The following is a 14963-nucleotide window of genomic DNA, read 5'->3' as shown; positions in this document are numbered from 1 at the left end:
TATTCAGCTTTGATATTAATGAGTTTTTTGGGTTCATTGAGAACATGGTTGTTGTTCAATAATAAAATTAATCCTCAAAAATACAACTTGCCTAATAATTCTGCACTCCCTGTATTAAGGGATGTTACTGTAAATAATAATGTGAGTAGTACTTTTCTTTTTACAGAGGAAGAGGTTTCAAGGGCTTTATCAAAAATAAAAGTTAATAAGTCTGTGGGTCCAGATAATATTCATCCAAGGGTTCTAAGAGAACTTCGATCCGTAATAGCTACTCCATTAGCTGATTTATTTAATCAGTCACTTCTAACAGGAGTTGTTCCAAAAGACTGGAAAATTGCCAATGTAGTCCCTCTTCATAAAAAGGGTAGTAGGGAAGATTCTGCTAACTAAAGGCCAGTCAGTTTGACCTCAATTGCAGGGAAATTAATGGAAACTCTTTTAATGGAAAGACTTGTATCTTTCATTCAGACAAACAACTTAGAAGACAAAGGACAGCATGGTTTCACTGCTGGAAGATCATGCCTGACTAATCTAATTGATTTCTTTGACCATGTAACTAAAATAATAGACCAGGGAGGAGCCATAGATGTTGCATATCTAGACTTTAGCAAAGCATTTGACACCGCCCCCACACAACAAACTTATTCACAAAATGTATTGCCTTGGAATAGATGCTAAGATTGTTAAGTGGGTAGAATGCTGGCTTAAAGATAGACGACAGAGGGTTTCAATTAATGGAGTACATTCAAATGAGGCATCAGTTACTAGTGGTGTTCCCCAAGGGTCAGTTCTTGGGCCTGTTTTGTTTAACATGTTCATAAGTGATATTGGAAGTGGGCTTAAGGGGAAGGTTTGCTTGTTTGCTGATGATACAAAAATTTGTAACAGGGTAGATGTTCCAGGAGTTAATCAAATGAACTGTGATATTAATAAACTAGAGGACTGGTCAAATAAATGGGATCTGAAATTTAATATTACCAAGAGCAAAATTATGCATATAGGATCCAAAAACCCAAAGGCCAATTATAGTCTCAATGGTACATTACTGACTGTAATTAAAGAAGAAAGGGATTTGGGAATTATTATTTCAGATGATTTAAAATTTGGTACACAATGCCGCAGTGCAGCCAGCAAAGCCAGTCAAATGCTTGGTTGCATTGGAAGAGGGTTTTAGTAGCAGAAATAGCAAGGTTCTTATGCCACTTTACAGATCATTAGTTAGACCAAATCTGGAATACTGTGTACAGTTCTGGAGACCATATCTTCAGAAAGATATAAAATAAACTAGAAGCTGTCCAAAGGAGGGCTACTAAAATGGTACATGGTCTAAAATATAAAACGTACAAAGAAAGACTCTATGATCTAAATATGTATAGTTTAGAGGATAGAAGGGAAAGAGGGTGACATGATAGAAACCTTCAAATATATGAAGGGACTTAATAAAATAGAAGCTGAAAGCATTTTTCACAAAAAAATAAATGCCAAAACAAGGGGTCACAATCTAAAGTTAGAGGGTAGTAGATTCAGGAGAAATTTGAGGAAGCATTTTTTTACAGAAAGGGTGGTGGATTCATGGAATAAACTTCCATTTGAGGTGGTAAACACAAAGACTGTAAAGGAATTTAAAAATGCTTGGGACATGCATAAGGCTATCCTAAGGAAAAAGTAACATGTAATATGGGTAGACTTGATGGGCCTTTTTGGTTCTTATCTACCATCAAATTCTATGTTTCTAATACGGTCAGCTACCTACTCCAGCTTGCTCCTATTTGTGTAAAAAGGGTCTTTTCATATGCAAAAGAAGGGGGGAGGGGGGGAGTGTCTTATTTGCCACTTGCAGTGGGCTTTTCAGCTACCTTTTTAACAGAGCTAAACTGAGAGCTTCTAAGTACATTTTTAAACAGTTTTATACTGGATTTTTATATCAGTATCTGTGCATCTTATTCTTTATAGTAGTCTCTATTACATGCAGTTATATGAAAATTAGTGTATATTGTCCGTTTAACAGCAGAGCATGCTTTATTACTACAGCTCTCAGTAAATAGTGTTTTGTCACTAGCTGGTGCCCTTGTGCAAACGAGGAAATGCTAGTGCCTTTTTTATGCAGGAACCTCTTCCGGTCTGTATAATAAACAATGTACTTTCCCTCCTGTAAATCAGTCAGTGCTGAGTACACTCCTATGTCCCTGTCACCCAAGATATAAGGGGAGATCTACTGGGTCCAGACACTAACTTCTGAGTGACTTAGTTATGTGCACTGAAAATTAAAGAGAACAAAACTGTGGTGATTTTGTTTCTATGTATGTTGATTAGATAGACTGATTGATTTAAGGTCAGTACTATCACTCCTGTCATCCTACAGTTGTTTTCCTTCAATAAATACGCTTTTCTACTGCCAGTTTCCCATGCTTTTGGGTTAGGAGTTTTCTGGTTTTAACATGTGGTCAGATTGTTTGGAAGCCTTGTTTGTGTGCCTTGCAAGTATTTCATCCTGCCTGGGTCAGAATTCAGTCTACAACCAAAATTGCTATTATTTTATAAAGATAGATAACGCATTTATTACCTATTCCCCAGATTTGCACAATTAACATTGTTATATTAATATACTTTATAACCGTTTAATTCTCTAAATTTCTGACTGTTTAAGCCCACTACAGACAGCCTCTAATCACATGCTTTTTTATTAGCCTTTTCACAACAAGAGACCTGTTAATTCATGTGTGTTATATAGATAACATTGTGCTCTTTCCCGTGGAGTTGTGCAGGACACAGCACTAACTGACTAAAATGCAAGTCAATAGATAATAAATAAATAGCCCTGAGATAAGGGACTATCTGCAGAGGCTTTAATACAAGATATTAGATATAATTCTAATCGTCAATTGTGTAACCTGCTAATTTATTTGTAAATTAAAGTTACACATATTAGGTTCATATATGTGCTTTCTCAGGCGTATCATAGCCACTGCCTCACTAGCCTCTGAGCTCACCCACACATCACTGAACCTGTTCCTAACCTTTATGTCCCGGAGTGCCCAGTATGCCATCACTCACATAGTTGGAGAAGCTTAAACAGCTGTTTATATTTTATTCGTAAGTGTACATACTGGCTATGCTCCTATTATTGGGTGATCACTTTCACCATAAATACTAGTCTAATATTATTAAGTACCTAAGCTGGAACATATTGGTATATTATATTGGTCACCTTTGACACAACCCATTTCTGTACACTGGGGACACTCCAGTAGCCTATATGAAACTGAGCTACTTACCATTGTAGATTATCTTTGGGTTAGTGATATTTCACAATATATTAGATGCTGGCATCTTTAATGTTTTTCTCATTTCTACCCTCTGGTTACTATTTGCTGATACAACATAGTCCACCAGTGTTTCTCCTATTTCTGTTATTGTGAATTGTCTTATTAACTTATGGACAGTATCTTGCCAATTTATATCTGTTCTAGATTCATGCTGGCATTCTAACCTCACTGCATTTGTTAGATTTGTCCTTTTTATATGGGTAATTTTCTTTTTTTAACTATTTCTATTTAAAGTTAATTTTTAAACCACCCTTCTAGTTTCCCTTGTGTTTACATATATAAGGATTCATTTCTATTTTTGGATAATAAAGAGTGGTTGCATGCTATTATGTACATGCTTGTTGTAGAGTGGACTCTCATCATTACTATTTGCATAGTATTTTCTGTGTACAGCACCTCTCCCCCTGAGAAGACTTTATTCAAAGGAGATTCCATTATATATTTTTTGGGATTCAATACCAAAGAGGGGACCACTCTTTGGGAGTTGCCGTTATTCTTATCCCTGTTTAGAAATGGAAACTTTGTGCAATTTCTAAATGTTGCGGATCTTGATCTTACTTTTCCTGAAGGGATATCACATACTCAATATATATACATGTACATATGTAAATGTGTGCTCTACCCACTGCAGATGGGACTATACAATAGAGTTGAAAAAAGTTAGGGACCTTTATAAAGTGCCTTTAGATGTCAAATTCAATAAGTGTAAATTGCCCTCAAAAATCTGTTAAAAAGTATCAAGAAAATAGATTGGGGTCACCAATACAATTTTGATTTCTTGTTAATAAATAAGGATTTTATTGGTGAGCTGAAATGCACTAGCGGCTCCGAGAAATTTGTGAAAAGTTTAAACCCTCAATTGTTATGATTTCAAATTAAAAAGTGCCCTTTTTTTGCGGGGTGCTGAAAACCCACCAAAAACAAATCAGCACATCATTTAATGATCTACCTCTTTGTATATTTATACCATCAGAAACCTTTACATAGAGAGAGCTTTTGTTTCCATAACACTTTACCTTGAATCTCAGTAGTGTTTTTACCTTTATATTAATTAAGGGTTTTGTTTTAGCTATGTACAAACCCTATCAACATACATTTAATATAAAAAAAACTTTAAAAATAGAATGCCAATTTTGTGTTTCATTTCAATTAAAATTATAGTAAGTAATGTATTATTAAAGCTACTGCATATAAATCTATGTTGTGCACAAATATTGCATAGGCAGGATTTTTCCCCCCCTACTTTATAGGTAATAGAGTAAAGGTGCCAAAGGGTATAACTACAGGGGTGTTGGAGGTTTAAACTGAGACCGGGCCCAAACCTCCAGGGAGCCCCATCTTGCCCCCTCCCCTACAAAACAGTGTCACACTAAGTATTTCACAAATATGGTCGGCAGAGTCCTTCAAGGTGGTCACCCACCACTTTGTTATTGTATAGAGAGATCTGCAACTATATTAATACATAAAGGTTGCCGCAAGTGCACATTGTGTGTGGTGTTAACTAACTAAGGAAGAAAGCTGACTCACAGACACAGAGAAGCAGCTCTAATTCTGTGGACTATATGTATAGAATTAATCAAATACGCTGATTAATTAAACTATAAATTGCAAATATTCCTGCATAATCTATAAAGTGTTAACACGCAGTAGATTTATATGCAGTAATACAATTGTACATTATTTAGTATCACTTTCCTAATTAAAAAAACTTTACTGGAACACAGTGAATGAGTCACTAAACTAAATAGGACTTGTTGTAGCTCTGTATAACAAATGCAATATATTTAAAACATATTAACTCGTTGATCTACGTTTTCAATTGTGTAATGCAGGTACTTCCCCTTTGAAATACACTTTACCTTATTAGCACAAAACTCCACCTCTTGTTTATTAAAAACATACAGATCTAATCTGGTGAAGAAATCAATCATTTTAAAACCGACAATCTTCAAAGACATTACCTTTTGGGACCAGTGTACCAGAAACAGCAAAATAATTGACTGGTTAGTTTAATTGATTTTGTACTCTGTTTTATTTGTATTATATTCTAGTGCTATTTATTACATTGTATCCTTTATCCTCTCCCTCTTTTTCAATTTTGCAAATCTTCCAAATATATTTCTCCTGATTTATTCTGTTTAGTAACTCATATTATCTTCCTCCTACAGTTCTTGTATTTTAACTTATTAGATATTAATTTGCATTTACAATATAATGGAATTCCTTGTTCAATAATATTGATTAGTTCTTCCATAGTGACATGTTGTGTTTATTTTCCAGAGATATATTGACTATACTTTCCAGTAAATGTTTTTATATACAGGATGCTCACAGGTCACTATGAAATGTATTTAAATGTATTAATAAAATAAAATAAAAATATTTTGTAATAATAGCACATGTCCAATAACTCCAAAATATACATTTATATTATGCTGAAATGCCAAAGCTATTTATGTATCATATCTTATAGTGGTTGTTAATAATTATTTATTTATTTTATAATAGAGTGGATAAGACGCAAATCCTGAATAAGGTGCAGACCTGCAACTGATCAAGAAACATGTCATTCAAAGCACAGATGGTGTCAATCCTAAACTCAAGTGATAATCAAAATGTTGGTTTTGCTGAAAATGCCAATATACATTTTAACAATAGCAGCTATTTGTGCCATAGGTCTTTGCCTGTTTGGAATGGTGGGAAATGTAACTGTGTTTTGGTACCTCTGCTTCAAGATTCAGAAGAACAAATATACTGTTTATATTATCAACCTTGCAGTGGCTAACTTCATATTCTTACTACTTCACTGCTTCAATAATGATTGTGCAGATTAAATTCATTAATTGGTGCAAATCCTGATTTTAAAGGAAAGGAATCAGTATATCTAGCTCTAGAAATCTGTTATGCATTCTTCACAGTACTGTGTGATGTTTTTACTTACAGCCATCAGTATGCAAAGTGTCTCTCTGTTTATTTTTCCTCTTGGTACCAACCCATCGAGTCCAAAAAAATCTTTCTGAGATTGTGTGCATCTGTCTTTGGATTCTTAGTTGCTCAGTGAGTCTAATTGAGAATTTGGTTTGTTCAGCAAAAGATTTCATGGCTCAGACTGCAGCTCTGTAACCGGAGTTGAGCTAAATGACATTTATTATATCTATTTGTATCTGTCTGCCACTCAATGGTCATTTCTAGTGTCACTTTGCTCTTCAGGCATACGCAGGGATTACAGGCAGATGTTTGGAGTGGAGTATTACCATCTTCATTATTGCTGCAGTCCTTCTGTTTTCATCTTATCAGTTACTCGTTCACTTTATTCTGGTTCTTAATGTACTTTAATCTTTTACCCTCAGATGCTTTAAATTGTTTCTCTGTTTTATGCCAGTGTTTTCCTGCACAGTGTTAAAACAGTACACTCAATCCTTACATTTACTTGTTTGCTGAAAGACTTTGCAAAAAGGGAACTAAAACTTCTGTTCTTACTATGAATCAATCAATCAGTAATGAAACATGTTCTACATCATTCGAGTCGACATGGGAGCCATCAGAAACCAAAGAATAACACCATTTTCTTATTGTTAAAACATTGTATCAATATCAGAAAAGTCACCCATATGATGCCATGGACAACATTGACTTCAGTGATACACAACCTACCCGACCACACTTTATTGACAAAACAACAAATTAGACACATCAAATTCAGCAAAAATGTTCAACACCCACAGATCAATCAATAATACACATCAGCCACAGATCTGCAAATGCTCAGATTTAGAAAAAAACATACTGCTGCCTATGCCAACAATGGTGACTGCCTTTTTTTGATGAAGATCAAAATCATGTCAAATAAAAAACAAAAACACAACATACTATCTACAAACATATCAACTAAATATATCTACAATTGATCCAGATATCAATACCAATGTATGTCTATCAGGAAATTACATTTAAAATTAAAAAATTGAAAACACAACACTCTCTTATTGGCCATTATTGGTGCCATTGCGGGGAAACAGAAATCAAATATCATAGGAGTCATCAAATATAACAGAAGTTATCAACCTTGGCAAACACAGAAAAATATTGTAACTGTTTTGATTTTTTTTAAAAAGTGCTAAACCATACCTTTATACACTTATATCATCTAATTTAGTTTTGACATACATATTTATATTGATGACATATTTAGACTAGCCACTAATGGAAAACAAAACAACAGCAAAAAAAAAACAAATACAAAATAAGTGACACTTAAATGCAATAATGTTCTATCCTAAAGAAGAAACAATGGATACTGTGATATAAACCAAATACTTGCTAGTGCAAAGCTTCTGATTGAAATATTCCATTATTTGCCTCCCATATCTAAAGATGCATTCCCTGGCAATTTCTTTGAATTTAAAGGAAACAAATGGGACTTTGTGCTCCTCTAAGCTTTGGGGCTGAATGTAGAGGGGGCAATACAAAAATATACTCTCAACTACCTCATTGGAGCAATGTGCCTTAGGGGGCCTGATTTATATAACAAAATCTTTGGTGGTACATGTTAATAGGAAACATTATGCTGTATACTAAATTTGTTTATAGAAAATCACTGCAGTTATATATTAAAGGAATAGTCTAGTCAAAATTAAACTTTCATGAGATTCAGATAGGGCATGCAATTTTAAGCAACTTTCTAAATTAGTCCTATTATCAATTTATCTTCTTTCTCTTGGTATCTTTATTTGAATGTAAGCTTAGGAGCCGGCCCATTTTTGGTTCAGCACCTGGTTACCGCTTGCTGATTGGTGGCTACATTTAGACACCAATCAGAAAGTTCTACCCAGGTGCTGAGCTAAAAATGGGCCGGCTCCTATGCTTACATTCCTCCTTTTTCAAATAAAGATAATAAGAGAACGAAAAAAATTGATAATATGAGTAAATTAGAAAGCTGCTTAAAATTGTATGCTTTATCTGAGTCTTAAAAGTTTAATTTTGACTAGACTATTGCTTTAAGTTGCATTGATATCTATTGTTTGATTTATCTACCAAATGACATGTATAGAATAATTTGATTTCTGAACCATGGAATTTATATGCAGTTTAACCAGACAGAAACATGCCTGAAATATTATTAGTTAACACCAAACCTGGCTTTCATCTCTTCTATAAGAACAGGAGAAGTGGACCGAGCGCTACACCCAGGGCCTTAAGCTTACTAACTATATAGCCTCCTAGTAGGCTAACAATACAAAAGTTAAAATGGGGAGAGAGTAAGCGCTAAAAAGCTTAAAAGGCTAGTAAAAGGTACATTTTAATACATATAAAAATTTACAAATGGCAATCAGACGCATGGATCCATGTCTGACTTAACAAAAAATATATATATAATAAACAAATCTAAAATATCTAAAAATATCCAATGGAGTATAGCATGTGACGCTGACTTAGTGAGCCAGTGATGAGGAGTTAGGACATGTACATTCAATAATATAAACAACCTAAGTGAGTGATTGAGTGCACACAATAGCTTTCAACAAAGAAAAATAGCATTCACAAAAATAGTGTTCACAAAAATTGGCGTACATAAAAAATGTTCAAATGTTCAACCGGTTATATGTAAGTGAATCCAGTAGTGTTTCCTCCAAAGTGACGTGTAGAAATATAACGTGAAGTCAATAATAGTAGAATGTAAACGTTGAGTGGGTCAAATTATTGTGGTTCAGCTGCAGTATGCCAACGCGTTTCGGCCTAGACTAGGCCTTTCTCAAGACTATATCGTTATAGTCTTGAGAAAGGGCCTAGTCTAGGCCGAAACGCGTTGGCATACTGCAGCTGAACCACAATAATTTGACCCACTCAACGTTTACATTCTACTATTATTGACTTCACGTTATATTTCTACACGTCACTTTGGAGGAAACACTACTGGATTCACTTACATATAACCGGTTGAACATTTGAACATTTTTTTATGTACGCCAATTTTTGTGAACACTATTTTTTTGTGAATGCTATTTTTCTTTGTTGAAAGCTATTGTGTGCACTCAATCACTCACTTAGGTTGTTTATATTATTGAATGTACATGTCCTAACTCCTCATCACTGGCTCACTAAGTCAGCGTCACATGCTATACTCCATTGGATATTTTTAGATATTTTTAGATTTGTTTATTATATATATATTTTTTGTTAAGTCAGACATGGATCCATGCGTCTGATTGCCATTTGTAAATTTTTATATGTATTAAAATGTACCTTTTACTAGCCTTTTAAGCTTTTTAGCGCTTACTCTCTCCCCATTTTAAATTTTCATCTCTTCTATTAATTGATTAATTGTATTATAAAAAAATAAATGTTTTGTATAAATGTAATGATTCATCTGTCTTTGTTTCTTGTTTGTTACATTCTTATTTAGATGAAATAATTTTTTTATTAGCCACTCCTCTCCACCATCAGCAACATAAGACTTACAGACATTTTATCACAAGAATACATCATACATCTGACTAAAGAATCTGAAGTACATAGTCCTACCCCTAGGAGGGGTATCCGTTCCAGAGGAATTCTTTAGTAGTTGAGTCTCTTAGGATTCCATAAACAGTACATCCCCCCTGTTAGCGTGGAGACATCAATATTATTGCCGTCTCAAGTCTTAAGTCATGACAGAATTGTAGGTTTCTTCCAGAGGAGTGGAGGAGCCAATCCTTTTAAATATATTTTCCCTCTAACCATCTCTGTAAACTGTAACTGATATATTTCCTTCCATAGGGATTATCCTAATGTGGGGGCGATAGCCCTATATAACTTTAATCTTAATATCAATACAATACCATTAAACGAGTTAAACAAATAGAAAGAATACACACAAAAACAAAGAGAATAAAAAAAAAAAAAAAGAAAAGGGGAAAAACCCATTGAGTTACATTTTGTCACTGTACTCTATATCAATATAGTCGCTAATACTTTTTTCCATCATCTAACTCATTCTTAAAAAGATTTATTTGAGTCTGCTAGTCTTCATATCTATTTCTCTCTTCTTTTTCTAAACCAGAATTATAATCTCTCCTCAACCTCCTAGCACTTTCTAGACAGCGTTACATTCTTATTTAAAGGGACACTGTACCCAAAAATGTTCTTTTGTGATTCAGATAGAGCATGCAATTTTAAGCAACTTTCTAATTTACTCCTATTATCAATTTTTTCTTCGTTCTCTTGCTATCTTTATATGAAAAAGAAGGCATCTAAGCTTTTTTCTTGGTTCAGCACTCTGGACAGCAGTTTTTGATTGGTGGATGAATTTATCCACCAATCAGCAAGGACAACCTAGGTTGTTCACCAAAAATGGGCCGGCATCTAAATTTACATTCTTGCATTTCAAATAAAGGTACCAAGAGAATAAAGAACATTTGATAATAGGAGTAAATTATAAAGTTGCTTAAAATTGCATGCTCTATCTGAATCACGAAAGAAAATTTTTGGGTACAGTGTCCCTTTAAATTATATTAAAGGAGCATTTCATTCAAAGCATACATCAGCAACTAAGAACTGCATTATACAATAAATACTTTAAATCCTTTAACAATGTTATTTTGGTAGCACAATTTTGTAATGTTTTACAATGCCTAGTGGAATCCATATTCATGGTCCCCTTTTGCTGTAGCCATTTTTTAACAAATATAAATTAGTCTGTGATCTGAGCTAACCAATTACTGTGCAGAATGTTTCAAGCACCACTTTTTCTTCTGTTATGTGTGATCAGTCCACGGGTCATCATTACTTCTGGGATATAACTCCTCCCCAACAGGAAATGCAAGAGGATTCACCCAGCAGAGCTGCATATAGCTCCTCCCCTCTACGTCAGTCCCAGTCATTCTCTTGCACCCAACGACTAGATAGGATGTGTGAGAGGACTATGGTGATTATACTTAGTTTTTATGACTTCAATCAAAAGTTTGTTATTTTACAATAGCACCGGAGCGTGTTATTACTTCTCTGGCAGAGTTTGAGGAAGAATCTACCAGAGTTTTTTACTATGATTTTAACCGGAGTAGTTAAGATCATATTGCTGTTCTCGGCCATCTGAGGGAGGTAAAAGCTTCAGATCAGGGGACAGCGGGCAGATGAATCTGCATTGAGGTATGTAGCAGTTTTTATTTTCTGAATGGAATTGATGAGAAAATCCTGCCATACCGTTATAATGTCATGTATGTATACACTTCAGTATTCTGGGGATGGTATTTCACCGGAACTACTCTGTTAAAAGTCACTAATCCTTTTAATAAGTATTTATCATGTTAAACGTTTTTGCTGGAATGTAGAATCGTTTACATTTCTGAGGTACTGAGTGAATAAATATTTGGGCATTATTTTCCACTTGGCAGTTGTTTGGTTTTAATTATGACAGTTTCGTTTCTCTTCACTGCTGTGTGTGAGGGGGAGGGGGCCGTTTTTTGGCGCTCTTTGCTACGCATCAAAAATTCCAGTCAGTTACTCTTATATTTCCTGCATGATCCGGTTCATCTCTGACAGATCTCAGGGGTCTTCAAACTTCTTTAGAGGGAGGTAGATTCTCTCAGCAGAGCTGTGAGAATTTTATATTGACTGTGAATAAAAACGTTGCTCTGTAATTTTTATGTCAAATTTAATTATTGTTATTTTTCTAATGGGAAACAAACCTTTGCTAAAAGTTGTGTTGTTTTAAAGTTTGATGCTATAACTGTTTTTCAGTTCATTATTTCAACTGTCATTTAATCATTAATCGTTTAGTACCTCTTTGAGGCACAGTACGTTTTTGCTAAAAAAGATTATAACCAAGTTGCAAGTTTATTGCTAGTGTGTTAAACATGTCTGACTCAGAGGAAGATATCTGTGTCATTTGTTCCAATGCCAAGGTGGAGCCCAATAGAAATTTATGTACTAACTGTATTGATGCTACTTTAAATAAAAGTCAATCTGTACAATTTGAACAAATTTCACCAAACAGCGAGGGGAGAGTTATGCCGACTAACTCGCCTCACGCGGCAGTACCTGCATCTCCCGCCCGGGAGGTGCGTGATATTATGGCGCCTAGTACATCTGGGCGGCCATTACAGATAACATTACAAGATATGGCTACTGTTATGACTGAAGTTTTGTCTAAATTACCAGAACTAAGAGGCAAGCGGTGATCACTCTGGGGTGAGAACAGAGTGCGCTGACAATACTAGGGCCATGTCTGATACTGCGTCACAGCTTGCAGAGCATGAGGACGGAGAGCTTCATTCTGTAGGTGACGGTTTCTGATCCAAACAGATTGGATTCAGATATTTCAAATTTTAAATTTAAATTGGAGAACCTCCGTGTATTACTAGGGGAGGTCTTAGCAGCTCTCAATGATTGTAACACCGTTGCAATACCAGAGAAACTGTGTAGGTTGGATAAATACTTTGCGGTACCGGCGAGTACTGACGTTTTTCCTATACCTAAGAGACTAACTGAAATTGTTACTAAGGAGTGGTTAGACCCGGTGTGCCGTTCTCACCCCCTCCAATATTTAGAAAGATGTTTCCAATAGACACCACCACTCGGGACTTATGGCAAACGGTCCCTAAGGTGGAGGGAGCAGTTTCTACTTTAGCTAAGCGTACCACTATCCCGGTGGAGGATAGCTGTGCTTTTTCAGATCCAATGGATAAAAAATTAGAGGGTTACCTTAAGAAAATGTTTGTTCAACAAGGTTTTATATTGCAACCCCTTGCATGTATCGCGCCGATTACGGCTGCGGCAGCATTTTGGATTGAGTCTCTGGAAGAGAACCTTAGTTCATCTACGCTAGACGACATTACGGACAGGCTTAGAGTCCTTAAACTAGCTAATTCATTCATTTCGGAGGCCGTAGTACATTTAACCAAACTTACGGCTAAGAACTCAGGATTCGCCATACAGGCACGTAGGGCGCTGTGGCTAAAATCCTGGTCAGCTGATGTTACTTCTAAGTCCAAATTACTTAATATACCTTTCAAGGGGCAGTCTTTATTTGGGCCCGGTTTGAAAGAAATTATCGCTGACATTACAGGAGGTAAGGGCCACGCCCTACCTCAAGACAAAGCCAAAGCTAAGGCTAGACAGTCTAATTTTCGTCCCTTTCGGAATTTCAAAAACAGGAGCAGCATCAACCTCCACTGCACCAAAACAGGAGGGAGCTGTTGCTCGTTACAGGCAAGGCTGGAAGCCTAACCAGTCCTGGAACAAGAGCAAGCAGGCCAGGAAACCTGCTGCTGCCCCAAAGACAGCATGAACCGAGAGCCCCCGATCCGGGACCGGATCTAGTGGGGGGCAGACTTTCTCTATTCGCCCAGGCCTGGGCAAGAGATGTTCAGGATAACTGGGCGCTAGAGATCATATCTCAGGGATACCTTCTAGACTTCAAATTATCTCCCCCAAGAGGGAGATTTCATCTGTCAAGGTTGTCAACAAACCAGATAAAGAAAGAAGCGTTTCTACGCTGTGTACAAGATCTGTTATTAATGGGAGTGATCCATCCGGTTCCGCGGTCGGAACAAGGACAAGGGTTCTACTCAAACCTGTTTGTGGTTCCCAAAAAAGAGGGAACTTTCAGGCCAATCTTAGATTTAAAGATTCTAAACAAATTCCTAAGAGTTCCATCGTTCAAAATGGAAACTATTCGGACAATCTTACCCATGATCCAAAAGGGTCAGTACATGACCACAGTGGATTTAAAAGATGCTTACCTTCACATACCGATTCACAAAGATCATCACCGGTATCTAAGGTTTGCCTTCTTAGACAGGCACTACCAGTTTGTAGCTCTTCCATTCGGATTGGCTACGGCTCCAAGAATGTTCTGGGTGCCCTTCTGGCGGTACTAAGACCGCGAGGGATTTCGGTAGCTCCGTACCTAGACGACATTCTAATACAAGCTTCAAGCTTTCAAACTGCCAAGTCTCATACAGAGTTAGTTCTGGCATTTCTAAGGTCGCATGGATGGAAAGTGAACGAAAAGAAGAGTTCTCTTTTTCCTCTCACAAGAGTTCCATTCTTGGGGACTCTTATAGATTCTGTAGAAATGAAGATTTACCTGACAGAAGACAGGTTAACAAAGCTTCAAAATGCATGCCGTGTCCTTCATTCCATTCAACACCCGTCAGTAGCTCAATGCATGGAGGTGATCGGCTTAATGGTAGCGGCAATGGACATAGTACCTTTTGCACGCCTACACCTCAGGACCGCTGCAATTGTGCATGCTAAGTCAGTGGAATGGGGATTACTCAGATTTGTCCCCTACTCTGAATCTGAATCAAGAGACCAGAAATTCTCTTCTATGGTGGCTTTATCGGCCACACCTGTCCAGGGGGATGCCATTCAGCAGGCCAGACTGGACAATTGTAACAACAGACGCCAGCCTACTAGGTTGGGGCGCTGTCTGGAATTCTCTGAAGGCTCAGGGACTATGGAATCAGGAGGAGAGTCTCCTTCCAATAAACATCCTGGAATTGAGAGCAGTTCTCAATGCCCTTCTGGCTTGGCCCCAATTAACAACTCGGGGGTTCATCAGGTTTCAGTCGGACAACATCACGACTGTAGCTTACATCAACCATCAGGGAGGGACAAGAAGCTCCCTAGCAATGATGGAAGTATCAAAGATAATTC

The 14963-nt window shown here is 36.5% G+C and overlaps 1 pseudogene; it reads left to right on the top strand.

Annotated features, from left to right (window-relative positions):
• Window positions 1-5941: 5941 nt before the first annotated feature.
• Window positions 5942-6729, top strand: LOC128661595 (mas-related G-protein coupled receptor member F-like; annotated as a pseudogene).
• Window positions 6730-14963: the final 8234 nt, after the last annotated feature.

This window comes from Bombina bombina, chromosome 5 (genome assembly GCF_027579735.1).
Source record: "Bombina bombina isolate aBomBom1 chromosome 5, aBomBom1.pri, whole genome shotgun sequence".
In the NCBI taxonomy this organism is placed as follows: domain Eukaryota; kingdom Metazoa; phylum Chordata; class Amphibia; order Anura; family Bombinatoridae; genus Bombina; species Bombina bombina.
This window is presented reverse-complemented; position numbering and strand designations above follow the sequence as displayed.